Here is a 27308-nt window from a genome sequence, read left to right as displayed (position 1 = left end):
TAAGGGTGCACGAGGCGTGAGAGGAAATGACAAAGGTTCAGCTAGAGCTAAACCTTTAGATCGTCAAGTTGCGGTTAAATGTGTAGCCATCCACCCCTCTGGAAGTCAGAGGACAACGCGCCTAGCACTATTACAGCGGGACTAGACAAGATTGGTAGTGCAGTGCGAGACTGCACCAGCATGTTGGAAGAGTCATTTGAGGTCTTCATAAATATGCAGGAGGACCCCAACATCCAGTGCTTATAGACAGAGGCACGAGAACTCCAACAATATTATGACAATGTCAAAGGAACTACGCAAATGATGGCCATCACTCAGAGGCTCGTGGAGATGCAACAGGCCAAGGCACTAAAAGAACAGCTGGATGTGGCACGACACAAGGAAGTAGTCCTAAAGGTGCGCGTTCAACCTTGGATCGACGAGGCCTTCACCATCACAGTAGAAATTGAAGGTAACCTCGCACAAATGTAGGGGATACAGGAACAGATGCAGAGAAGCACGTTCGACACCACGGTCTCAGAACAATGCATGCAGCAGATCCAACAGGCAGCACCTCAGTGCGGTGCCGACCTTGCAACAGTTTGAGAAGAGTTGGAGGGACTCCGCGCGAAGATCTCCGCTCCGATAGAGTGACTCGAGGGCAAGTCACGATGTTTTTGTTGGGGGCCTTTTAGGCATGGAATCCCCCCAAGGCATGTTTTGGGGCTTAAAGCCCATGTTTTGACTAAATCTTTTCGTAAAAGCTCCGCGAATTCTGGGTGTAGAGCGCAATATTATGATAGAGTCACAGGGTTGTCCACCCTCATTTTGTAATGTAATGTCGACTTAATACACCTACCCATGGTCCGGGGACCATGGGATTGTATAAATAGAGCGAGGCTCTAAGTGTAGAGAGGGGCATAAGAGCATGAGAAGTCTAAGTGATTGAGTAAAAGTGTAAAGTGTGTCTTTGGGTCGTAGAGTAGGGGAAGGCTCTGTAGTTGAGTGCGCAGAGGCCTGGTAGTCCATAGCTGAGGGTGCGGACCCTTGCAACTAAGTGTGGAGGGTAGGTCGATTCTGTAACTGTTGGAAGAATCAATAAAGAGAAGTCTACCATATTTTTGTGCATCTTTTCCTGTTTTAATATATGATTGGGTATAATTTTCAAGTATATTGTTTATTTGTTGCGCGAACTTATATGAATGTTTTGTATAAATAATTATAACGTAAGACATCCAAGTACATGGAGGTAATTAACTAGTATAGGAAGATAAGTAATACCTCGGGTAATAGCGCAGAGCACGACTCTAGTAGCGTGGAAGCTCCACAGCCCCTGGTTAGGGCTGCGCGAAGGCAGTGTATCAGGGCGTGAGGAACAGGGAAGTGCACGAAGTGACCTACGTGTAGGGACAAACAGTGGGACCAGTCGAACCTCTCAGACATCTCAAGGGTGCGGAAACCTGGTTCTATCACCCTCCCATAGTACTTTGGGTGATACCTCAGTCCGCGCTCCGTGAACTGTTGTTGAAAGGGCCAGTAGTATAGGGATTTATTTTGCTAATTAACTTTGAATGTGGGTCAGGCCCCAACAATCCAACATGTCTTCTATCATATCCCTCACAATGTGATACTGAACATCAATGTGCTTTGTCTTTGAATGGTAAGCAGGGTTCTTTGCCAAGAAAATTGCACTTCGGTTATCACAGTTTATTCTTATAGCTCCTTGTACTAACCCCATACTTGAACACAATCTCTACAAACAGACTGCTTCCTTGATTGCATGAGTGGCTTCCATGTATTATGCCTCTATAGTGGACAATGCCACTACTATTTTTTTCTTACTCATCCAACTAACTTCAACTCCAAATAGGTTAAACACATACCCACTTATAGATCTTCTCTGATCCATATCTCTAGCCCAATTTGCATCAGTAAAGCCATGAATATCAAAAACTCTACCCAATCCTGGTCTTCCTTAGTAGCACAAACCATAATCACTAGTGCCACGCAAATACCCAAAGACCCGCTTTACTAATGTCCAATGATCCTTCCCTAGTTTTGACATAAACCTGCTCAATACTCCCATTGTATGTGCAATGTCTGGTCTAGTACAAACGATTGAATACATCAGGCTATTGGCTGCACTTTCATATGCAACAGAAGACATGTCCTCTTCCTCTTCTTGTGCCTTGGGACACTAGTTTACTATCCTGCATATTAAACCTCTGCAGTGTTGTCTCGATATACTTCCTCTGGTTTAACCAGAGCTTCCTCTTTCCCGATCTCTTTTAATTTCCATGCCCAAAATATAGTTTGCAGCACCAATATCTTTCATGTTGAATTTAGAGGACAATTGGGTCTTCAAATCCTAGATAATTTCTTTGTCATTTCCAACGAGCAACATATCATCCACATACAAGACTAGATAAATAACACGATCACCAATTAATTTAAAATACACACAGTGATCCACTTTGCTTTTGGTGAAGCTAATTCCCCGTATAAATGTATCAAATTTCTGATATCACATCCTTGGTGACTGTTTTAACCCATATAGATACTTATTTAACTTGCATACCAGTTATTTCTTACCCTTCACTGCAAAGCCTTCAGGTTGTTTCATGTATATCTCTTCTTCCAGATCCCCATGAAGAAATTTTGTCTTCACATCCTTCTGTTCTACCTCAAAATCAAAAGCAGAAGCAACATATAAAAGTAATCTAATAGAAGCTGCCTTGGCAACAGGAGAAAAAATATCACCAAAATCAATTCCTGGCACCTGGGAATAACCTTTTGCTACCAACTGAGCTTTTTATTTCTCCACCTTTGCTTCTACATTTTTCTTCTTCTTGAGCACCCATTTTCTTCCAATGGGTTTCCTTCCAGCCGACAACTCCACCAAATCACAAGCCTCATTTTTGTGCAAAGATGTCATTTCATCAACCATGGCCTCTTTCTAGAGTTTTCCATCCTCTGAATCTACTTCTTCCTTCACATTTCTGGGATCATCATCAGTAATAGATAAAGAAAAATTTGAACAGAAAGCAGATGGACTATAGCTTTCCGGCTACTTATTTCTCGAATTGATCTTCTCACAACCAGAGTTTGTGGCTCTTCATCTTCTAATTCCCCTTCTATTGAAGAGTCTGATTCTTAAGCTTAAACTCTATCTTCTCAGGTTCCTTTTATGGGACTTCATGTTTAATAACATATTTCACCTCTCTAAACACCACATCTTGGTTGTACACAACCTTCCTTCTTACTGTGTTCCAAAGCTTATATCCTTTTAAACCATCCTTATACCCAATAAAGATGCACTTTTCAGATTTACTATCCAACTTTGTTTTTTTCTCCTTTGGAACATGTACATATGCATTGCATCCAAATACCAACAAATGTGAAAGAGAGGGTTTCTTACCATTCCATACCTCTTATGGAGTCTTATCCTCCAACGCTGATGAAGGTGGTATGTTGACTAGGTAACATGCTATCTCCACTACCTTCACCCAGAATTCTTGTCCTAACCTGGCACCACTGAGAATGCTTCTTGCCCTTTCCATCAACGTCTTTTTCATTCTTTCTGCAACTACATTTTTCTCAGGTGTTTATGGAGTATTCTTATGCGTGCTATACCACACTTCTTACATAATTATTCAAATTCCTTCTTGCAAAAATCTCCACCGTTATTTGTCCTCAACACCTTTATCTTCTTTTCTGTCTGGTTTTCCACCAAAGCCTTAAATTCCTTAAACCTGTCAAAGACTTCAGATTTCTTCTTGAGGAAATATATCCATGTATTCCTTGACAATTCATCTATAAATGATACATAGTACACATACTTACCTAGTGATGGAACCTTCACAAGTCCAAACACATAACTGTGCACAAGCTCTAATATCTATTTTGCCCTCTTACAACTAGAGGAGAAACTCACCTGATTTTGCTTCCCATATACACAATTTTCAAAGAAATCAAAATCCAGAGAGCTATTACTCATACCTTCTACCATACCTTTACCATGAAGTATTTGAAAGCCCTTCTCTGCAATATGTCCAAGCCTTTGACGCCACAGCATGGTCTTCTCTCCAAAGACCATAAGATTTTTTGCTCCACTTTTAGGAACCACAAAATTATTGCACCAATCAACAACAGGGCTACCTTGAAGCTTGTACAGAGTTCCAATCCGAACTTCCTACATCAATACCAGTGCTTCTCGAACGATCTTGCAGGTATCTTTCTTGAACACCATTTTTACACCTGCATCATCCAACTTGCTTACAAAAATCAGATTTCTATCCAATGCAGAAATGTGCAGAACACCAAGAAGTGTTCTAACTCTTCCACCTTGCAGCTTCAACTTTACTTTTCTGCATCCAACGATTCCAGCCTTCCTATCATCCCCTAAGAAGGCATCACCAACATTTTATTTCTCATACTCGCAGAACCACTCTCTATGGGGAGTGAAGTGAAAGGATCCACCTGAGACAATTAACCATGCCTCATGATCTACATGTGTACTTGAAGAATCCAAGTACACATCCCCACCTTCAACTGAGGTGGTTTTTGCCTCTGTAGAAGGAGCATCATCAGATCCCTTTCCTTTGTCAGGAGCTTTAGATTTACAGTCCCTTTTGTAGTGCCCTTCCTTTTCGTATTTCCAGCACACCTTTACAAGTTTTCCTGGAGATTTAGATCTCCCTCCAAATTTAGATCTCCCACTCGATGACTTATTTTTGTTTATGTTCTGGGACCGTCCTCATATAGACAAGGCATCACCATTTTGGCTCTCCATATTTTTCCATCTCATCTCCTCTGTCAGCAAGGATGAGACTATATCATCAAACTGCAAGGCAGTTGCATTGCCACCTATTGCAATAACCAAACTATCCCATGAATCTGGTAGAGAACACAACAAACTGCTACAGTTATCTTCATCTAAAATTTTAATATCCATATATAATAACTGACTTACCATAGTATTAAATGCATTCAGATGCTCTGTTACTGAGTCTCCATATTTCATCCTCAGGTTATACATCTTTTTCTGTAGGGACAATTTATTCACTAGAGACTTAGATTGGTACAAAGTCCCTAAATTGTCCCACAAAGCCTTAGTCGTAGCTTCCCCTGATACATTCAACAATACTGAATCTAAGACACACAATCATATTTTGCTCTTTTCCTTCCGATTCAACTTCTTCCATTCTTCATTGGACACTCTTGTTCATTTAGTACCTGGATATACCACAATCCACTGATCTTTATCCACCAACAGATCCTCCTTCTTGAGTTTCCACAACTCAAAACTCTGATCATTAAATTTCTCGATCTCTATCTTTCAATTTCTTGCCATCTTCTTTCACCACAAGAATCTATCCTGTAGATCTCCCACTTAACAGGGTCTACAATAGGCCCGAGTGGAACCCCACAATAATAAAGGCGTCCCCTTGAAGCCAAAAGAGCTCTGATACCAAATGTAGGTTTTAACCCCGTACCGAAATTACCTGCATATGAATTCTAAGAACAAAAAAAAAGTGTGAGAGCATAACACATAAAACACATATACACAGATTACTTCCCCTGGATCCTAAAACCGAGACTACCAGCTTGATCTTTCATTATGTTCCTTTGAATGTTACAATACATATATATACATGCCAAAGCATCCAATACCATGGACCGAAAACAATCGTGCCCAAAACCATGTGCGAAAACCATGCAAAAAACCATAGGTAGGTCCACCCACCTAATATAGGGTCGAAAAAAAAATTCCTTGGGGTGCTACCCCAGACCCGGTAGAGGGGGGCTAACTGCCCCCTCAAACCCCCTATGACCACCCCACTATGCAGTCGGCACATCAAAGGTGGGGCTCTGCCCCCCCTCTAACCCCCCCCCCATTAACTAGGAGGGCTAGTTGTGGAAATAATATAACACAACCCAACATTCTTTCCTCATTTGTTCCTAATCTTCCCTCAGTTCTTATTCTTCTTTCTACACCCTCAGTTCTACTTCGTGCAAGCTCTTATTTTCTCTCTTCCTTCACTCTTCTCTCTGTCTTCTCTACTTCCTCTACCAAATCCACTTGCATAAGGATTGAATCCGCTTTCACTCTCCAGATTTGGTCTCCCTTTATTCTGTTAGCAACCTTTCTCTTTCCTTGATCTTGTACTGGATTGTGGCCTTTGGCTATTGCTATTGGACTTGCTACCATGTTAGTGTTTATGCATTTCCTATAAAAAGTTATTGTCTGCATATATTGGCAAGTTAAATGGCACTTGCTTAACTACTTCACCAATACGTCTTTCAGTGATATCTCTTGAAGCAATTCTCTTTTGTTCCATGGTAACAATGAATTCTAAAGAGAAGTTCTTCACAAGCGTAGTACATGTGGACAAAAATGACACTCATGGAAAGAAAACATTAGCTTCAACAAATCAACTTTCAAGGCATGATCAAGCAGCAAACTAGGCATATGATGGGAAGGATTGGGCAATTTTCATTGGCAAGGGGGACTAGTTTCCTATGGGAACTATGCACTACATAGTCCTAGTAGCCAGGGATGACACTTGTGGATTGAGACTGCGCAATGTGCAGTCCCACCCTAGGTAGAGATTGGGAGAGACTGTGCCTTGCGTAGTCTCAGTGGCCACGGTGATAGATTGGCCCCTAGAACTACATAGTGTGCAGTTGGAGCAGGCCTATACTATGCATTGCATAGTTCCATAGGTCAAGCTTGTGGCTTGAGCCTTAGGATTGCATAGTACCCACTTGCGCAAGGCCAAATTCAGCCAAGGGAAGTACAAATATTCCTCGTGGAAGTGTGAAAAATGAGAATAAATTAATGATGATGTGAGCTTGAGTGAAAAACTGACTAAGTGTGAGTGAATAAATGTGCTTCAAGTGTAGAAACTGAGAAAACAAAAGGAAAATAAAGTATGTGAGGAGAGTCGTTGCAACGACGATGATTAGTGAAAAAACAAGAAAATCGATGCGACATTTGCAAAAAGAAAGAAATAACTTGAAACAACACCTCTAAAATCTAAAACAAATTGAAACACCAGCAACCATGAAGAGAAACAAGAAAAACAACACTCAGACAAGTGAAATGACAAAAAGTGATAGAAATGGTGGAAAAAGGTGATAAAAGAAAAACTCACCCGGAAAATTGATAATGACCCCACTGAAGGTTCCTTGATCTCTTCGGGAATTCTAGAGCTCCAATATCAAAATATCAAATGAGATCTAGAGGCGTCAATTAACTAGATTTGAGAAAATGAGATTTTATGATGCACATACCTAAGATCAAGGACACAGGCAACACTTGGCAAAAACATCTAAAAATAGTAATGTGCCATCTTCAAGAAACTAATAGTAAATACCCACTTCCTAGGGATGCCTTTTTCCCTTTAGTTTCATTTCTCTTCTGGGGCGGAACTTTCCATGCACAATGTCGGGAAAGACTGTGTAGTTCTAAGGAATTGGGCAACTTTCCAGTTCAGTGTGTATTGCACAGTTTCTAAGCTTAGTGAGAGTTGTGCAGTTTCTGGGCTCAATATTAGGTTTCCTTCCATGACCACGTAGTTTTTGTGCTCAAGATTGATTTCCAATTAGGACTGCACAATTCCTATCTTCAAGGCTGCTTCCCCTCAAGGATTGCACAGTTTCTGGAGGTAAGCCCAGAGCTACTGTGAGACCAAGTTGGGAGATCAGCTTGTGACTTAGAAAGATAATTTAAGTGTCAAAACAAGAAAACAAAATCACACATGGAAAAGATAAGTATCAATAGAAGCATGAATACCTAGATTAGTGCAAGATGAGCTCTTCTAGATAAGAAGGAAGGCTCCAAAATCAGAGCATAGCCAGAATTTTGGACGGTGGTTGTAGCTGCCAGAACACTAGAGACACACTAGTAGAACTCCATCTCTATGTATGGATCTTGTCTTATGCAAAATAGGTCTAACTCTTATGGAAGTATTGTTCAGTTCATTGATTATCACATCTTCTTCACTTAGCTTGTGCTAAATATATAGTCCTTACCATTCTCTTTATCAACAACACACATACCAATCCAAGTCAAACTCAGTTGTTTCGATTGGGGATGAAGAGTATATAGATGCACAGGTAAATGAGACTTCTAGAGTCTTGGTTTTTATTTCTAGTGTTACTCTGATGCCATGAGTCCTAGACAGTACCCTGACGGATTCACTTCAAGAACAAAGGCATTGCTCTACTACCAGCGAGCCTAGAAAGTACGCCATTGGAGTTTCTTTCTCCACCTCTCTGTGTAGGAAGCCTTTCTCTTCTTACGCCCTTTATTTCATTTTTCATTTTTTCATTTTTACTTGTTCAAAGAACTATGCATAGGCAATTATTTATTTCATGTGGCAGAAGAGGGATCCCGACTTATTGAGAGAAGGCAAGGTTGTCCCTTCATAGAAGGATATTTGTATATACCTTTGACATACTTGTTAACGTTTTCCTCCCATCCTTACTCTTCTCGACTTAGATGACAAGGATTAACCGCAAGTAGAAGACCGATTAGAGTAGGCGGTAATAGTTAAAGTGAAAGCATCATGAGTTCACTATGAATCTCTTTGAAATGAATGTATTTTCCATTAGAGTATCATCAAGTAAAAGAAATGCAAGATTCACACAAGGAGAGGGAATAGACAGATAATGAAGCATTGACAGTAGCACTTCCTCTTGGATTTCGTCGAGCTTGCCTAAGAAGCCAAACATGATCTCATGCAGAAACTAGCCTATAACTGAAAAGAAAACAAATGAAAGGAAAGAAGTGGAGTAAAAGAAAGAAAGAAAAAGTTTGAAAGGAAACAACAAAGAAAATAAAAACTAATACTACTCCTAACCTAAACAGGGCATAGTCCAAACTTATGTGAAATGATACTTCCAATGCAGCCACCGGTGCATTGGCTAGCCTATGTGGCGAGGGAAAGCATGTCAAGAAATACATAAAACAAAATCCGTAAGCAAGAAAGATAAGACCATGCAAACCAAAACGTTCAAATCTTGAATATACACACCAAAAATTAATAGCAAAAAGTGCATGAAACACATTATGTGATTATAAGATGGTGTCTCGACGCACTGCAAGTTGCATACATACAAGCATAAAATTTCGAATTGCGAAGTCGAGCGAACATGAAGAAAGACGAAATTTTTTGTTTTGCAACAGTGCTCACCCTGTACAACTCCTCCAATGAGTGAGCAATAGGATCATGTAATACAGGTGGAGCATCTGACAATTGCAAGATAGACTAATTTTCAATATGTACGATACAGTGATGAGGACCCTCAGAATATTCAACACTATTTTGATCGAAAGAGGAACTGACCTCAAGACTACAAGAACCTGACATAACCATCATCTTGGGCAGAAGTGCCTTGACAACATGGGGAAGTTCTAACTCATCATAAGGCATATCATCATAGATCGGTTGTTGGGAAAGATTAATAGCGGAAAAATCATAATCATGACCAAATGAATCAATGAAGAGTTCGTGACAGCCACGTTAAAAAATTTCAAGATCATAGATGGAGGCATCCTCATGATCTGATGAATTTCAAAGATGGGAAGATAAAAAATAATAAATTTCACCCTCTAAGTTTTCAGAATTATGAGATTAAAGGTTAGGAATATCAGGAGTAGAATATTCATCCTCTCCACATCTGGATGCAAAACTAACATCCCACGTGTTCTGTGAATGATTGGAAGTAGTAACATCATTAGGATCATAAATTTTGAGAAGATTCAACATAAATGAGAGAATCATGGGAAATTTTGGAATGATGAAGGAGAGGTGCGGAAGGAAGAGAATCATCCTTCGTCTCATATTATTGTTTAGCTATGGGATCCCCCACATGATCATCGTGAATGATATCACAAGGTTGATTCTCAACACCAACTCCATCCAACACTTGATCCTTGTGAACATCACAAGAGATATTTGAAACATGTGAACATGACACATCAAAATCTAGAGGATCATAAGTAGAAAAGGATGGAGGATGAGGAGATAACATTTCATGACAATCATTAGATTGACAGTCCAAACCTGTGCTGAAATTTTGAGTATGTGAGCTGCGAAAAGATGGTGGTAAACCAACATATGAATTTTCAACTTCTCCTACCTCATCCTGTTGAACTAGAGTTGTTTGATGAGAGGACGATGGATGGTCACTTAGAACAACAACCTCATCCATCGCAGATTTAGAAGCTATAACATTGATGTATGTTGGGATTGACACAAAAGGTTCTAACTCATGCAGATTTTCTAAAATGTGAACAAGATATTGAAATATTCCTGTCAAGAACTCCCAATCATATTCATATTTTAGATATTCAAAACACAAATTCATAAAACGAATGTGAAAATTACGTAACGATTCTTCAAGTAATTTTCGCAATTCTAAAAATTTCTTGCCGAGACATTTACGATTGAACATGTCAAAAATACACAACAGTTTTGTGATAAGATGCTCAAAAGAGTGTATGGAGGCATCGGTCAATGTGTGGCACCACTTCCTTATATGCCATTCGAACATCATAATGAACAACTATAGAGTCTTTGAAATGTCTTCAAATTTCATCCACTTTCACCTTTATCACCACCATTTCACTCACATGTTGCAACTCCATAGCCATATAATATTTCATTAGCCTCCATTTTCATTATTACATGGGGTTACCTTTGTGTTTTCCAAAAGCTAATGATTTCTAGTATTTTAAGTGAATTTATGGTTGAAACTTTGAAAAATGACATATACTTGCTAATACTTAAAAGTGGTTTGATTTCCATGACATGTGTAGGTCATTTGGAATCTTCCAAGAAGACTTATGTGGCCTCCTATGCTCAAATTCGAATTCCCTTCAAGATATGGAAGAATATTTGGATAAATTTCAAACAGGATATGTGTCTCATCATTACCTATTTGAGTTTTAACTCTATGATATTTTCTAGGGATCTAGGAAGAGAATAATGGACCTCCATTAATGATGTAGCTCCTTATGTTCTTGTATAAATAGGAGAGCCTTCTCCTTTTAAAGGCATGTGTAAAGTTGGAGATACTCAGGTGGAAAGTTAAGATTACTTATGTTTTGAATGGAATTTAGATTTAGCACCATTCTCATGAGTGATGTTCACCTTGATTGGTAATGCTTGCATTGGGAGCCTCTCAACTTTCCATCTCTCATACTTTTGGATTGGCCACCTACAACGCGCGAGATTGATCATTTTTCATAGATTAATATTTATTGCTTAAGATTTATTTCTTTCATATCTTTTCCTGTGTGAGAGGTTAAGATTGATTGTTCTTATTTGCTTTCATATCTAGAGTTTAAGAGTGATTGTTTTTATTTGCTTTCATATCTTTTCATGTGTGAGAGGTTAAGAATGATTGTTTTTGCTTTCATTTTATGTCATGTGGTTTTGATTATTCATTACATAGGATCCTAATTTGATAATGCGCACATGATCCCTTAGAGAAGATTTCATTTCTGAAAGGGTGGTGTGCTTTTCAATTCTTGCAAGTGTGAAAGATTAAGATTTCTTTTCCGCATGTTGTGCTATAATTTCTTTTGAATTGATTGTTGAATTAGAATAGGTGAATTTGGTTTGTCGTTATTTGGTTTCGTAGTTAGATTGATCTAAATTGAAAGTTAATTTCTAGCATATACAATGCACGCATGCTTCAAAAGCTTTACGAAGCCCCTGGGTTGACAATTAAATGATAGGTAATTAATTTGCCTCAAAATTTTGGCGTCGTTGTCGGGGAAGTGTGCATAGGAACTAGCATTTAAGTTTCGACCTCATTTTTTAGTTTTTTTCTAGATGCATGATTAAAGCATGTAGATGCATGAATCATTTAGCTGCATATCATTTTATAAAAAAGAAATATAAAAAAATTCGATACTAACCATTTATGGATGAATGATCTAGAATGTAGATCAACCATTCTTTTGAGAACAAAGACTACATTGAGGAATGGTATCGAAATGCGATTGCACCACGACATTCATCCGTTATTCAATAGATATTTGTGGAAAATCTAAAGGTTAAAACAATTTCTCATGTCATCATACACAATCAGCTACATTTTTCAAGTTTGGATATGAACATTCTAGAAATTCAACTCGTAAATGGCTCCATTGGAAAGACTCATATACTTCAAAAATAAAAGATAAAATTCTTTCAAGTATATAAATTAGGAAAACTAAAATCAAGCTTAATTGCATTTTTTTCTTAATTTCATTTTTTTTAGGATTTTAAATTTTTATATTATATCTATTTTCTTGAATTTTAATAATTTTAAACACATATATATAATAATAATAATAAAATCAATGTAGTGTTTCTTTTTAAATTTATATATGTATATATTTAAAAAAAAAAAAAAACACACAATTTTTTTTAGATTTGTTTATTTAAATAAATTTGAAATTAAAATATATATATATATATATATATATATATATATATATTAAAATACAAAAAAAAAATTATGTTTACCATTATCAACAGTTAGATTCGCATGACAAAATCTAGTGAAAAACCTTGCAAGATCTGGCACGAAAGAGTTTATGGAAGTTCTTGCAGCTGGTGTTGAGCATGATTGGTCAATTCGGTGTACGTTTCTACTCAGCATATTTGGTTGTTGAGAAGGTGGTTGTCACCACCAAACACAATAGGATAAGCATTGATACGAATTGTTGGACATCGACCTCAAAACAAGCCTGCAAATAAAACATTTAATATAAAAACCCTACAAAATATTCATTCAAACTCTGAGCTCACTGGATCATTTGGGGTATAATAAGAAAAAGGTACAAATCATGCCACATACTGTGGAGCCTTCCTGTACAATCAACGCAATTGCATTGTGCTACAAAGGATAATGATGATGGATCGTTGAGGTCAAAATTAAATCATATTATTCTTGTTTTAGAAGCGAAAGATGGAGCCACGATTCTCTGCAATAATCACTCCAATGGAGGAGATTGCATGGTATCAAGAAATCATGGTAATATGTGATTACTAAATTGTTGCAAAAAGACTCTTGCTAATCCTCATCCATGCTAGGCGGTGGACATGAAAAATCCAGTAAGTAGTTTTGTTTACGTGAACATTTTCCAGAAATGCGTAGAAGTTTTTGACAAGTCATTTTACAACATGTTTTATGGCCAAATGAAAATGAATTTCAAAAAATTAAAATGTGTTTTTTTCTCCAAACGGGGTTAGTTATGTTTCGCATGAGTGATTATCTCAAATTCATAATCGTTTGAGAGATTTTCAGGGTTCTCTAGAGCCTTATTTCCGAGATTGCGTGAGAAAAACAAATTTAGAATTTAATGCAGAGGCAGTTGTGGCCATGATGGAAGGAGAAGATCCAGTTTTCCTAATCTACAGGAGGTAGATCCGCCATGGAGATCATACGGTGCATGTTAGGTGGAGAGTCTCGACATAACATCTCAACAAACCTGTGTGCTAGAAGATATCGAATAAAATCCTTGATCGCCAAATTAGAGAACAAAGTGTAAATTTGTGGAATAAGGTTTCATTCAGCGTGAAGAAAAAAGAGTACAGAAAGAAGTGAAGGATGTAGCAAAGAAAAATGACATGATGTCGGCAAAGAATTTGGAAAAGAAATTGTAAGATCGAGGCGATTTGTTCAACGCCTTTATGAGAACAGGGCACAGCTGAATTTAATATCTATGCACCTTGGAGAAAATTTTGCAACTGCTCGGGCTGTTGGACACTTGTCAAAAAGTACTGAGGTGATGAAGCTCGTGAATGGGCTCCTGAAGGCTCCAAAAGTAATTGCCACAATGCAAGAATTCACCACAAAGATGACCAAGGTAGGAGTCATTGAGGAGGTGGTGAATGATTCCCTCGATTCTGCACTTGACTCTGAGGATATTGAAGAAGAAGCTGAAGAGGAAGTTCACAAAGTATTTTGCTGGGGATACAACGGCACAGCTACCTACAGCTGCAAGAAGAGATAATATTAAGCAACATGCTCACAAGGAAAAACATGTTTCACTCCCATTCTTCACGGCGATAATATTTCAGGACATTTCGTATCTTGTTCCTGACCAGTACACAGAAAACGTTTTTTTTTACATGGAAAATTTCATTTTTATTAGGTTGTTTTTTTTGTATATAATGTTAGGTCATTGTTTATAGGTTTGTAGATATGTTTTTTTATATGTTATGGTGTGTGTGTGTGTGTGTGTGTGTGTGTGTGTGTGTTATAATGCTTGTTTTTATTTTTATTTTATTATTTTTATTTTTGGAATAAGTGTTTTTTTATAATGTTTGTACTTTTTTTATATATATGTTATGTTTTTTTATTAGTATGTTTAATGTTTTTTTTTTATATTTCACTTTTTAAATTTTTTAAATATTTCATTAGTTTTATTTTTTTCCATGAAAAAAATTGTCATAAATATTTTTGATGTGAAAATTTATTTAATGACTAGAGAAAATTGAGAGAAGGTTGTTGTGGTGATTCACTCAAAAACACCCGTCAAAGCAAGAAACAAAGAAAAGAATCATAAAACATGAGACAAGAACAAGGCTATGGCATAAACAACTAGAAATTTCTCTACCATTGTTCAGCCAAAGAAGGTTTATAGGATTTTAGCTACATAAACTATGCAATTCTGCAACTGAACAACAATTCTGTAGCTAGAAAAAAATTCTGTAGCTTTGTATTTAACTCAATGATCTATTTTTCAACAATGGATTCTAATCAAAAAATCATGCTCAAAAATTTATTATTGGTTTTATCTAATGTTATGTTTTCAAGCATGATGCATGAAAGAAGAAGAACTATGAAGGCGCTAAATCTACAAGATCAATTGATGAATTTTTTATCGAAGATGGTTTTGTAGGAATCATTATGCACTTCCAAATAATATTTCTTTATCTATATGAAATGCTATGATTCAAAAATAAATGGAGGAAATTGTTTGTGTGTGCATATCGCCATTTTTCAGAAATCAGATTTATTATCGCAATTGTGAAATTGGACTAACCATTTGAAATGAAAACACGTCATGAACTTTTCAATTATGCAGATTGTTTGTATGTATCTAGAGAAATTGATCACTTCTCTTTGAACACACTTATGTTTGTTGCAATTTTAGTGCCATTTTTGTTTTCAAGTTCGAGGACAATCTGATAATTGAAGGAAGTCAATTATGCATGATTGGTTTTCTATGACCAATTTCAAGAAACATGAACCAATTGAATCCATTTCTATCATCCAGAAATGCCATCATTTTCCTCTCCAAACTCACAAGCTATTCAATCATTTTCTCTAAGCATCATTATCACCATTTTCCTTGCAAAGAGTCGCATGTTTCCTTCACATTTTCCATCTACATTTTCCTTTTACATTTTCCATTCACATTTTTCATTCATAGAGACATTCAGCTCACTTACATGCTGATTTGTTCTTTTGCTTTCGTTCACTTGTTTACCCTCTTGTCATTATCCTTTCCATTAAATAAATCTTGCTTGATGCAATTTTTTCATTCATAGTCCTTCAAAATTATTGTTTTATGTTCGCATTATATGATGGAGGATTCATTAAGCCCTCCCTTCTAACAAGTCTTGTCCTATCAACATCAGCACATTATCTAGGTTCAAGGTTAGAGCTTTTATTAGTACCTTGAGTCTTGTATGCATCAACGACAAGTTCTCTTGCCAACAATCATAGGAATACATCAATGTCCCTTGATCTTTGGATCTTGCAAGTTCGCACTTTGCAAGATGTACTTAGGTACCTTGGCACTCATTAACATTAATGGTCAGTTTGCCTCACATTAGTTAACGACATTCATCAATGGCCAGTAATCCAATGACTTCTCTTCATGCTCGGCAACAACACATTTATTCGCATGACTAGAATTGTACCATCAGGTTTTGTAGCAGGAGAAGACTATACGATTTCAACATTTCGTAACAGATATAGAAGATTTAGCAGCAGAAATAAAGAATCCACTTTCACCACCTCATCCACCATTTATTCAACCAAGAAGTAGATGAAATTCTACATTCTATTCAATGATCCAGCAGTAGCTACAACTTCTCTACATATGCACAATTCTTCCACTTCCTAGGTAAGTAAACGTATGGTCTTTTCTAGCTTTTAATCATAGAATTCCTTAAATACTAAAATTAAAAATTTTGGAAAATACTTCACCATATTTCGTTTCTCATTTGAAAAAAAAACCATAAACACCTTTAGTTTAGGGGGGAAGGGACATCCATTTATGATCACTCTTCATAATCACTTCATTCCATTTCACTTCGTTTCATCCTAATATACTTGTCCTAATCACTATGACTGCATTATGGTTCAAAAGTTATGTTGTTTGCAAATGAAGACTAAATGATGAGCATATTATATGGTTGATTCAAAGATGCATTCTTAAATATGTTCAATGAATCTTGCTGCAACAAAAGGAAACAAGGTATTGAAACAAAAGAACCAATACCAATTAATATTTGGTGTCACACAAGAACCAACCAAACATGTTGCAATTCAATGTATGACAAGTAATACTTTGCAAAAAGAAATGAAATTGTCAAATGAAAATTTTAAGGACAATTGATATAAGCCAAGCTAATTCAAAAGCAAAACATGATTAAGTAATGCAGTTAATTGCATGAGGACATGCAATAACATCAGTTGGGGGGTATGTAGAGTCTCCAAAATGTCTTCAAAATATCATCCACTTTCACCTTTATCACCACCATTTCACTCACATGTTCCAACTCCATAGCCATATAATCTTTTATTAGCCTCCATTTTCATTATTACATGGGGTTACCTTTGTGTTTTCCAAAAGCTAATGATTTCTAGTATTTTAAGTGAATTTATGGTTAAAACTTAGAAAAATGACATATACTTGATAATACGTAAAATTGTTTTGAGTTTCATGACATGTGTAGGTCATTTGGAAGCTTCCAAGGCACCCTTATGTGGCCTCCAATGCTCAAATTCGAATTCCCTTCAAGATATGGAAGAAGATTTGGATAAAGGTGAAAGAGGATATGTGTCTCATCATTACCTATTTGATTTGTAACTCTATGAGATTTTCTAGGGATTTAGGGAGAGAATAATGGACCTCCATTAATGAGGTAGCTTCTTATGTTATTGTATAAATAGGAGAGCCTTCTCCTTTCAAGGCACATGTAAAGATGGAGATACTCAGGTGGAAAGTTAACATTACTTATGTTTTGAATGGAATTTAGATTTAGCACCATGCTCATGAGTGATGTTGACCTTGATTGATAATGCTTGCATTGGGAGCCTCTCAAATTTCCATCTCTCATACTTTTGAATTCGCCACCTACAATGTGTGAGATTTATCGTTTTTCATAGATTAAGATTTATTTCTTTCATATATTTTCCTCTTTGAGAGGTTAAGAGTGATTGTTTTTATTTTCTTTCATATCTAGAGGTTAAGAGAGATTGTTTTTATTTGCTTTCATATCTAGAGGTTAAGAGCGATTGTTTTTATTTGCTTTCATATCTAGAGGTTAAGAGCAATTGTTTTTATTTTCTTTCGTATCTTTTCATGTGTGAGCGGTTAAGAATGATTGATTTTTCTTTCATTTTATGTCATGTGGTTTTTATTATTCATTTCATAGGATATTGATTTCATAATGCACACATGATTCCTTAGAGAATATTTCATTTCTGAAAGAGTGGTGTTCTTTTCAATTCTTGCAAGTGTGAAAGATTAAGATCTCAATTACGCGTGTTATACTATAATTTCTTTTGAATTGATTGCTGAATTAGAATAGGTGAATTTGGTTTGTTGTTATTTTGTTTCATAGTTAGATTGATCTAAATTGAAAGTTAATTTCTAGCATATACATTGCACGCATGCTTTGCAAGTTTTACGAAACCCCCGAGTTGACGATTCAATGATAGGTAATTAATTTTCCTAAAAAACAACCTACAAGAAACATCCTTATAGTAGATGTTGTGCTTTATGCAGAATTCAGGAAAGTGAACAATATGATCAAGCAAGGTTATCTCACCCTCGCCATCGAATTTAAGGGTTGAAAAGTCATCTACATTTCTTGCCAGAACTTGCAGACTTAGATATGTCGAAAAACATGCCGAGATTTTAATTGTGGAAGAAGTCATTAAATGAGTGCATAAATTCAAAACAAACTTCAAGGGCTCAACTTGTCATCTAGCCCTCCTTCCAATGCTAGAAATGTTGACAGTGATGGACCCACCAATATTCTGGGGATCTCCTCGATATGAATTCCCAACTAGACCACACACCAGTTGGAGTAGGAGTCTCAGCAGTGGGTGGTAATGTTATTCCTTGACTGCAAAAATGCGCAGAGGGAAGTATGATAACTTTGGGTGAGAGAAAGTGTGTGACGCTACAGAGAGTCAAGTGCAATGCATGAGGGTTCTAACACATGAAGGGAAAAAGAAGTATGGCCCTTGGAAGCCTTTAATAGTATGCAACGTGAAAGGAGCACACTAGTATAATGACATCACAAGATAAGATGTTGAATAGTCCACAGGTTAAAGTGATGAATTAATACAATAACATGCATCCAATAAGATTCAAAAAATGCAAACGGAATAATTCATAAGCATAAGCATACGTTAAATAACATACATTGCAAATACAACAAGAATAGTCCTAATATATTCATAACATATGCATGAAAGCATGTTGGCTCTGATTTTATTATTATAAGTGAAAGTTCCATTCATACATACACCATTGATGACCACTAGCCCCAATAGTGGAACATTACAATTAAGAACACATGCTCCTCCAAAGAATTATACTCTCTCTATGCTATGGAGAAGCCAAGGCTCTTCACAATACTCCCAAATTATTTATAACCCTAAGCCTATCCAAAATATTAGATCCCAAAAGGCATTTACATGAGTTATGAGGTTCTATTTATAACAAGAGGGGGTGACTCTTCAACTTCTTTACAAAAATGATTCATTACATTACATGATCACTCTTCATATTCCAATATTGACACTTAGAAATTCACTTACAATATAATTACCAATAATATTACAATTTCCACTCATACCCATATAGGAAAAAATAGGGTAGAAACAACTTGACAAACTAACAAGACAAAATGCTATGATGACGGAGTTTGGGAACACTCTAGCTCAGCAACTCCCACTTGATGCTTCTCAATCACGTATTATGCCAAGCTTCGTAATGTGCAATGACATACCCAAACTACATGACGGTGTCAGAATGGACACGGACTCTAGCCTCCATAGCATCTGGGTACAATTATTTGGAACCAATCTTAACTTCTTTCTCGAGTAGGAGCAAAATGGTTTTAATCTAGACAGGGTCACCGATGTAGTTCTCCATGTATTCTCTGTTCAACTCTAAATCGTCCTTGGTGGCAACCTATCTCAGCTACTCCAATTACTCTTCAATCTCCTACCTGACTTGGTGTTTGCGTTTAGCTGCGGTGAGTGAGCTGAGTGATGGGATCTTGGGGGTTCTCATCATGAAATCGAAATTGGTGTACATCCATACATATGAGGTCTGAATGTTTCCAATGAATGAGGTGAGCAGCTTTTTGTTTTGAATAAACATTCGAACTCTTTCTTTCTCCAAATCTTCATGTAGCTTCATCTTCTTTACCGAACTAAGCATTTCCTGTTTGTACCACATTGTCAATTCTTGCATGACAACCATGGAAGCTTCCACATTCCTAAGAATCTTGACAAATTCCTTTCTCTGTTTGTATGAGTTATGCAGGAAGACAACTTCCTTATGTATGGTCATGAGCTCCTAATCGAGGTCCTGCATGGTCTCTTAAAGTGTTGGTACCTCACCAAGTATCACTTCCCTCATTTCCTCGAAGTAGACCTATGTGGCAGATGTACTTTGTGCTGCTCTGTGGATTTTTTCTATCTCTTGTCGAGCAACCTATAGATTTTGTATCGATTGCATACTCTCAGCGATCAAACACTAAGTGTTTTATCTCGTCACACCTGCGAAGCCCAAGTTGGCTTCAGTAATGGCATTTGGATTCGTACTAGTGTCTACCACTATCACCCTTTCTCTAATGAATGGAGTTGATGCATGACCATATCGAAAAAAAAATTTCCATGTTTGTACAATACTCACCTGAAGTTTGTTATATAAAAAATTGTACACATCCATTACTGAGTCATCATCAGGATGAACTATATCTGATTCCTCTCTTGGGACTAGCACTACGGCTGGAGGTTGTGGAGACTGAATGGTGACCTATGGTGCACTCGGAATTAATTCAACATATTTATCTTATGTCTTTTATTCCAACTCCATGTCCACGACTTCAAGCAAGTCATCAATCTACTGAGCAAGCTCTTGATCCTGCATTTATTCTCTCTCCCCCTCTACTCCTAGTTGGTACTATCCTTTCTCTTCAACTTGAATCGATGTTGTTTCTCCTGAAGTTGCACCTTGCATTTCTTCTTCTTCCTACTTCTACTTCTCCTCCTATTATTTCCTCCTTTATTCCTGTTTTTCCCTCATTTCTTGTTCTACTTTCTGCATCCTTAGTTTTGCATCCTCCATGCTCTACGTTTTTCTCTTCCTTCTCTCTTCTCTCTGTCTCCCCTCCTTCCTTTCCAAAAGTTTCTTGCATAAGGATTGAATCTACTTCAACTCTGAAAATTTCCTCTCCCTTTGTTTTTTCAGCAAACTTTATCTTGCCCTGATCGTGCAGCCTTATGTTGTTGTTATTGGACTTGCTGCCATGTTAGTGTTGACTTCTTTTTTATAACCATATGAGTTTTCACATATCTTGGAAATTTAACTGGCGATTGCCTCACTGCTTCCCCAGTACCGCTTTCACTGGTCTCTCTTGAAGTAGCTCCCTTTGGTGCCACAATAACAGAGAGAAGTCTTCGCAAGTGTGCTAACTGTGGGAAAAAAAGGACACTCATGGCGAGCAACCATTACCTTGCGAAAAATTATTTTCAAGGCATTATCAAGCAACAAATCAATCATATGATGGGAAGTATTGTGCATTTTTTATTGGAAAGAGGGACCGGTTGCCTATGGGAACTGTGTATCGCGCAGTCCCAGTAGCCAGGGATGAATCTTGTGGCTTGATATTGTGCAATGTGCAGTCCCAACCTGAGAAGAGTGTTAGGGTCCCACCCTAACCCCCTTATTTTTGTAATGGGATCACGTCATAGTCAAGAGTCAATAAAGCCCATATTAATAATTGTAAGTGGTCAATCCGCAATTAATGACGGAACCACAGTTAGTTGCAAATGGGTCGTAGTATTAGATAGATGGTATTAATAAAACCCACAGTATTGGCCCGTGGTATTGCATGTATGAGTCATATATAAAGGATAGAGACTCCCTGCGAGGAGCATCGTGTCTTATTTTGTAGTCGAGCTCTGCTCTATTGGAGGTTGCCCCCTCGAAGGGGCAAGTGAACATTACTCTCTGAATAATAAAATCATTGTTATTCTGTGTTCTGGGTATCTTTTCTTCGCATATTCTGTATTTATGTATCATTTTGCAGGTTAAGAGCATAACAAGTGGTATCAGAGCACTTTCCAGAGCTGGTGGGATCTCCATTTCTTAGCAAAAAAAATTTTTGGCTAGAGATGTGTTACGACGTCTTTAAACCACAGGATCTATCGTTGAGCGCATAAACCTACGGATTTGGGGAGGCATGCACGCAGGAAATACAAGAGGTGGTCACATCTGTTGGACTCCCTTGTAACCCCTGTGGGTACCCCTTCGAGTAGTAGCGCATTAGACAGAACCGCGCACAGATTGTATTCCACGTACCCTCGGGCATATCGGAAGCCCCCTAGGCTCCCTTGAAACCTCGCCATAGATAAACCGTCGGCCGTCTTGCGGCTACAGTACACCGAGAACAGCACTCGAGGAGATTACTCACCCGTACGATAGGGTAGTCGGGTTGTACAGCTAAGGGTACACTCGATCCTCCTTAGTTAGAGCCCTGAAAAATTGGGCCGAGTACTACTACCAGACCCTTATGTATATTGCGATCTGTAGCACCTGACACTCCTCAAGACCTTAGTTCCCTTTTCTATCGGGGGATCACACAACATCTCTTCCAGATCTGCCTGTGCAAAGGGGTGCAGCAGCAGCAGACATCAGTCCCGCAGTCTCAAGTTCGCAGATCAGCCATTCTAATCTATTAGATCCATCAGATCCATTTCGCAGGACTTTTGGCCGCATTGACATTTTGAGGATTTGGCCACTGCAGTATTGATAAGGAGTAAAACTCGGGGTGCTTATTGGTGATCTAGCCCATCAGAATCAGGACGACGAGCTGAGCACGGTGGTACCATTCACTTCTTAGTGAATTTTTTTTTTAGGCGGTCCCAATTTTCAAAAAACCCGGTTGGTGTATGGTAGAAACTAGAGCTCAAGCGATGGCCAATGAAAGGATGGAAAAATTTGAAGAATCAATGCACAACCTCCACCTTCAGCTTACCGGACTATGTAACATGGTCGTGAAAATAGTCTCGAAGGGCAAGGAGCAAGCCCACGAGGAGGAGTATAATGGCATTGAACACAATGAGGGTGAGTCTAGCCACTCTCATCATGTCTGGCACACCCACCCACCACCCAGTCAGCGGCCTCCCAAGTTGGATATGCATAAATTTGACGGCTCTCACCCATCGGCATGGATAGCACAAATGGAGCAGTATTTCAAACTAAATCGCATCTTCGATGATGAGACTCAGTTTATGTTGGGGAGCATGTACTTGGACAATGAAAGGTGGCAATGGTGGGAATGGCATCAATGTTGCACTGGACCTTTTAAGACTTGGACCAAATTCACCAAAGCTCTTCAAGACCGCTTTGACCAGGAATCATCTTTTTTGGGTCGTCTTACTAAGCTTCGATAGACTGGTACAGTGGATGGCAATATTACAGCTTTTGAAGCCATAGCCTTCCGCACTTGGGGTCTCTCAGATGTGTTCTACACGGAATGTTTTATCAGTGGTCTTAAAGAAGCTATCAAAGCCCAAGTCATATTGCACCACCCTCCCATATGGACGGAGGCTTGCAAGGTTGCTCGTAACGTGGAACGTGCATTAGTAGCCCAATACAGTTTCCCAAATTTCTCCGCTAAAGGTCGCCCTCCACAGGCTCACAACACGACTCAAACACTTAAGGTCCAAAAGGTGTCACCTGCGGAAATGGCCGAAAGAAGAAAGCAAGGCCTATGTTACTACTGTGTTGAAAAATACTCCCCAGGTTATAAATGCAAGGAGCCCAATTTTTTTCAAATTGATGCCACTGACTACAGCTCAACAGAGGATGATCCACCACTGGAGGAACATGAGCCGCTAGAAGAAGACAACCAAAAGAACAATGTCTCTGATGAACCAGTTATTTCGTTGCATGCTTTGGCAGGGATTTCTTCCCCTCAAACTCTCAAAATCAGAGGTTTTATTAAACATCGCTAAGTAGTAGTCTTGATTGATAGTGGAAGTACACATAATTTCATCCATCAAAAAGTCGCAGAAGCAGTGCATTGTTTTGTACGAGCAATTTCTAACTTCCAAGTTCAAATTGCGGATGGAGGCACAATGAAATGTGAAGGCCACTGTGAAAATGTCAAAATTCAAATGGGGGATTATCAGTTGAAAACTCACATGTTTGCCATACACATGGGGGGTTGCGACATTGTCCTCGGTGCTGAATGGCTCCGCACTCTTGGGCCAATCACAGTGGATTTCCAGGAGTTATATATGAGTTTTAAGCAGAACAACTACACACATACCCTCTGTGGACTCCAGGCGGGAGCCCCCTCTATCATCAGCTCGCATAGGATGGAAAAATTGTTAAAAAAGGGAAATCATGGAGTTGTAGCTCAATTTAATGCCATCCAGACAGTCGAAACCAAGCCTATGCCAATTCATCCTGAGATGCAACAGATTTTAAATAACCATCTGCCGGTCTTTGACAAGCCTCATGAGCTTCCACCCTCGCGAGGGGAACATGATCATAGCATCACCTTGGTTCCAGGGCCCAACCCCCAAATGTGTGCCCATACAGATATCCGTTCACCCAAAAGAATGAAATAGAAAAAATCATCAAGGAACTTTTGGAAGCAGGTGTCATTCGACGCAGCATTAGTCCTTATTCATCCCATGTGGTCATGGTGCTCAAGAAAGATGGGGAGTGGCGGATGTGTCCCAACTTCAGGGCCCTCAATAAGTTGACAACCAAAGATAAATTTCCCATCCCGGTGGTTGATGATTTGCTGGATGAACTCAATGGGGCTCAATTCTTCACTAAGCTGGATCTTCGCTCAGGCTACCACCAAATTCGCATGAAGGAAGTCGACATCCCCAAGACTGCTTTCCGAAGTCATGAAGGCCATTATGAATTCCTAGTCATGCCATTTGGGCTTTGTAATGCCCCCTCTACTTTTCAGAGCCTTATGAACCACATTCTCAAACCATATCTCAAGAAATTTGTCCTTGTCTTCTTCGATGACATCCTCATCTATAGTTGCACTTGGGCCGCACATCTTCAGCATGTAGATCTACTCTTGCAACTGCTCTGCAAGCATAAATTATTTTTCAAGATGTCCAAGTGTTCGTTTGGCATGGCAAAAGTAGAGTATTTGGGCCACATTATGGGGCGTGATGGTGTCAAGGTGGACCCCAAAACGATCCAGGCAATGCAGGAATGGCCTCAACCTAAGACCTTGAAGAGCTTGAGAGGATTTTTGGGTCTCACAGGCTATTATCGTAAATTTGTCCGCAACTATGGTCGCATAGTGAAGCCCCTCACCCAACTCCTAAAGAAAAATTCATTCTTCTGGAATGAGGAAGCACAACAGGCCTTTAAAGCTCTAAAAAATGCCATGTGTTCCACTCCAGTCTTAGCACTACCTGACTTCACCAAATCTTTTGTCATTGAATGTGATGCTTCGGGTACAGGTATTGGGGTGGTCTTAATGCAGGAAGGGCAACCGTTGGCCTTCACAAGCCAACAACTCAGTGGGAGGAATCTGGGCCAATCTACCTATGAGAAGGAAATGATGGCCATATTACATGCAGTCGAGACCTGGCGACCTTACTTATTGGGGCGACGTTTCCAAATCCGCACAGATCATCACAGTCTTAAATATTTTTTAGAGCAATGCCTATCCTCCCCACAAAAAAATAAATGGGTAGCCAAAATGCTGGGATATGATTATGAGATCATTTACAAGAAAGGGAAAGACAATAGTGTAGCAGATGCATTATCTCGCCAATTTGAGGAGGAAAGTACTCTGCTAGCAATTTCCCTCCCCATTCCAGAATGGATTGAAGAGGCTTGCAGGGAATGGTTTTCACACCCCGGGCTCTCCCAACTCATTTCTCAATTGCAGGTAGATCCAAATTCCACCAAGGGCTACTCGTGGCAGGATGATATTCTTCGCTACAAGGACAGAGTCGTAACATAACCAACATCCACCCTCAAAAGTCGCATTTTGGCAGAATTGCACTCATCTCCCATTGCAGGACATTCGGGCTTTCAGAAGACATATGCTCACACCAGAAGATCATTTTTTTGGACAGGCATGAAAAAGGACATCCTTACTTTCGTAGCAGAATGTGATGTCTATCAATGCCACAAAGGGGAAACTGTCAACACACCAGGCACATTACAACCTTTGCCCATTCCGGCATCAATTTGGATGGAGGTTTCTATGGATTTCATTATAGGTCTTCCAAAGATAGGGAACAAGTCAGTCATCATGGTGGTTTTGGACCGACTGTTGAAGTATGCTCATTTCTGCGCCCTACCCCACCCATTTACACCAACTTTGGTTGCTCAATCTTTCATGGATCAGATCTTCAAATTGCATGGCATGCTCACTTCTATTGTGTCCGACCATGACCCGATCTTCACCAGTAATTTTTGGTAGGAACTCTTCAGAATACAAGGCACTCAACTAAAACTCAGTACTTCCTATCATCCGCAAATAGATGGTCAAACTGAAGCCATCAACAAATGTCTAGAAACCTACCTTAGGTGTTTCACTTCAGAAAAGCAACACCTTTGGGTACAGTGGCTACCTCTGGCTGAATGGTGGTATAACACCAACTATCATGCCACCACCAAAATGACTCCCTATGAAGCAGTATATGGTCAACTCCCGCCTTCAACTACTTCGTATCTCAAGGGATGCTCAAAAGTACAAGCAGTGGATCAACTCCTACAACACCGCGCAACCATGCTCACCCATCTTCGAGAGAATCTTCATCAAGCTCAGAACCGCATGAAGCAACAGGTAGACCAGCATCGCTCAGAGCACCAATTTCAAGAAGGGGATCAGGTCTTTTTACAGCTCCAACCATATAAGCAAACATCACTCAAAGACAAGGGGTGTCAGAAACTATCTCCCAAATTCTACGGACCATATCAAGTACCTCAGCGCATTGGAGAAGTGGCCTACAAGTTGGCCTTGCCACCTACTGCAAAAATCCATCCAGTTTTCCATGTCTCATGCCTCAAGAAAGTGATTGGGAACAATTGCAGAATTCACACCAGTCTACCTGAATTGGACGAAGTAGGGTCCATCTGGCTTCAACCCGAACAGGTCCTAGACATACGAGACAAGAAATTGCGCGGCCGCATGATTAAGGAAGTCCTCGTCAAATGGAAAGACACCTCTCCGGAAGATGCAACTTGGGAATCAACCACTATTCTTCAGCAGTTTCCGCAGCTTCAGTCATCAAGGCTAGTCTTAAGGGGGAGGGCATGTTAGGGTTCCACCCTAACCCCCTTATTTATGTAATGGGATCATGTCATAGTCAAGAGTCAATAAAGCCCATATTAATAATTGTAAGTGGTTAATCTGCAATTAATGACGGAACCACACTTAGTTGCAAATGGGCCGTAGTATTAGATAGATGGTATTAATAAAACCCACGGTATTGGCCCATGGTATTGCATGTACGAGTCATATATAAAGGATAGAGACTCCTTGCGAGGAGCATCGTGTCTTATTTTGTAGTCGATCTCTGATCTATTGGAGGTTGCCCCCTCGAAGAGGCAAGTGAACATTACTCTCTGAATAATAAAATCATTGCTATTCTGTGTTTTGGGTATCTTTTCTTCGCATATTTTGTATTTGGGTATCATTTTGCAGGTTAACAGCATAACAAAGAGACTGGGAGAGACTGGACATTGCACGGTATTAGTGGCTAAGTTGACATTCTCACCCCTGGAACTACGTAGTCCAAATTTGGAGCAAGCCGATAATATGCACTACACAATTTGA

General features: G+C 38.9%; 1 pseudogene; it reads left to right on the top strand.

Moving 5' to 3' along the window:
- Window positions 1–303: 303 nt before the first annotated feature.
- LOC149152537 (putative vacuolar protein sorting-associated protein 24 homolog 2 pseudogene) lies at window positions 304–27308 on the top strand (annotated as a pseudogene).

The sequence above is a fragment of the Pinus tabuliformis genome, chromosome 9 (assembly GCF_031772625.1).
Source record: "Pinus tabuliformis cultivar Carrire ecotype Pingquan chromosome 9, CPIR1, whole genome shotgun sequence".
Lineage (NCBI taxonomy): Eukaryota > Viridiplantae > Streptophyta > Pinopsida > Pinales > Pinaceae > Pinus > Pinus tabuliformis.
Note: the sequence above shows the minus strand (reverse complement) of the source record. Positions and strands in the feature narration are given on the sequence as shown.